General features: G+C 31.7%; 1 long non-coding RNA gene across 2 annotated transcripts; it reads right to left on the bottom strand.

Annotated features, from left to right (window-relative positions):
• Nucleotides 1-383: 383 nt before the first annotated feature.
• LOC121740252 lies at nucleotides 384-1,633 on the bottom strand. Of its 2 annotated transcripts, XR_006037622.1 has the most exons (3): nucleotides 1,501-1,633; nucleotides 1,301-1,418; nucleotides 384-429 (listed from the first exon to the last, which is right to left on the bottom strand). It is a non-coding gene; the product is annotated as an uncharacterized LOC121740252 (long non-coding RNA). The 2 variants fall into 2 exon arrangements; XR_006037621.1 differs by lacking the exon at nucleotides 384-429 and having other exon boundaries at nucleotides 1,137-1,418.
• Between the last annotated feature and the right edge of the window lie 595 nt (nucleotides 1,634-2,228).

The raw sequence follows: 2,228 nt of genomic DNA, 5'->3' as shown, positions 1-2,228 counted from the left end.
TGATTTTTCAGAACTCCTTCAAATTTAATAAATATATTGATTACTTAGCAAACAGGGCTTTAAAGGCTTGCAATATATTAAAGTCTTTAGCAGGCACATATTGGGGAGCTGATCCAAAAATTTTATTAATTCTTTACAAGGCTATTGTAAGAAGCCATTTTGAATATGGTTATGTATGCTTTGCTTCTATTCCACATTTTGTTGATAGACTAGATAAAGTTCAAAATAGGTGCTTACGGATTGTGCTTGGTGCGATGTGTTCCACACCCATAATATCAATGCAGGTTGAATGTAACATCCCTCCTTTGAAAATTCGCGTTTAATATTTAATATACAGGTTTTTGTTGAGGATTTCATCCATTAAAAATCATCCTCTTCTTGTAAAATTGCAGAGTGGTTCTTCTTCTTCTATTTTATTACATTACCTACCTGAAATTGTAAAAATAAAGCAAGACTATAACTTATATGAAAGTGACTTATGGCCTTGCTATATGAGCACATTTAGCTCTAAATATTTTCCACTAAAAATTGTAATTGATAATTCTTTGAAGTGCAAAGAAGATGTCTACCTTTTACTAAGTAACCTAGTTGGTTATCAACAAGTCTATACTGATGGTTCAAAGACTTCTGAGGCGGTATCAGCAGCCATATATATTAAACAGGATAAGAAAGGATATGGTATTAGGCTTCCAAATTTAACAAGTATTTTTACTGCTGAGTGTTTAGCAGTTCTGTCTGCATTAGAGTATATTGAAACTCAAGTTTATGATAAATGGATTATAGTGTCCGATAGTCTTAGCGTTCTTCAAAACTTAAATAACCCCAAATTTTGTGCTACAACTAACTATATTATCCATGATATTAGAGAAAAATATACAAAATTAACAACATTAAACAAAAAAAATATAGTTTTAGTCTGGTCACCGTCACATATTGGTGTTAAGGGAAATGAACAAGCCGATTTTTTAGCAAGAGCTATAACTACTTGTTCTCAGGAGCATTGTATTAAAAACATATGTCTTCCAGAATCTGACGTTTTAGTCAAAATAAAAGAAACCTTTAAAATCGAATTTACAAATTTTTGGAAACAGACCATGGAAACCAAAGGAAAATGGTATTCTAAGATTAAACAGGAGTTGTCAGTCCCATGGTTTACTAAAGGTGTTTCATTTCATGACAGGAAATTTTATTCTACTATTTGCCGTCTTAGACTTGGTCACTGTCGATTTAATGCTCATCTTCATAGATTGAATATATTGTCTTCACCCGTTTGTAATTACTGTAATCATTCTGAACAAACCTTGGATCATATTTTCTTTACTTGTAACAGTTTTACTCTTCAAAGATTTATTTTTATTAATCACTTGATGGATATCTTTAAAACTGCTGAAGCCATCCCGCACTCCCTTCAGCAGCTTCTGAAAACACCCGATTGTTATAAGCCAATATATGAGTACGTCCTTTCTACCATTGGTGATATATAATTAAATAGGTACTCACCAGTCATTACCTATATACCTTGAGATTGTATATAGTAACACAGAGATAGTTCTCTGTAACGGTTATGTGTTGTAAATTTCCTAATTATATATAAGTACTTTGTGGTTGTAAATAATTCTCTTTTATATTTGCTTTTCATCTCGTTTTTCTTAGTTTTAGTAATAAAATATTATTTAATGTAAGTACATAACTTTGAACTGTTTAATAGCAGACTTTTTAGCCTTTTTAGGCATCTGTCAAGAGTCAAGACCACGTCAAGACAAACCAATGACGACAATATGTCAAATTGAAGAAGGGACAGTATTAATTAAACAAAACAATACTATCAAAACATGAGAAATGGCTTCGGCCTGATGAAAAAACTTATTATTCATATTATTTATATCAAAGAATTGGCTTCGGCCTGATGAAAACTCTATTTCAGATGGTTAATATAAAAGAATTGGCTTCGGCCTTCACTATCATTCATTAAATAGAGAAAACTTAGAAATGGCTGTATGGGCAACGCTCCCTTTGCCTGTCCCGACCGGGACGAATTAACAAAAAAAAAAAAAAAATATCTTTGATTTCACTTGTTTACCAAAACTTAATAACAAAAGCATTTTTCAGAAGTTTTCTGGCTATAATAATTCAGTTTAAGCGTCCCTGTGATTAGTTCAAAAATTATGAAAACCCTAAGGGACCTTTAGTAGGGGCTCTCTTCTAATGTCGTGATTTAAATAAGTTAT

Source organism: Aricia agestis, chromosome 3 (assembly GCF_905147365.1).
Source record: "Aricia agestis chromosome 3, ilAriAges1.1, whole genome shotgun sequence".
NCBI lineage: Eukaryota > Metazoa > Arthropoda > Insecta > Lepidoptera > Lycaenidae > Aricia > Aricia agestis.
This window is presented reverse-complemented; position numbering and strand designations above follow the sequence as displayed.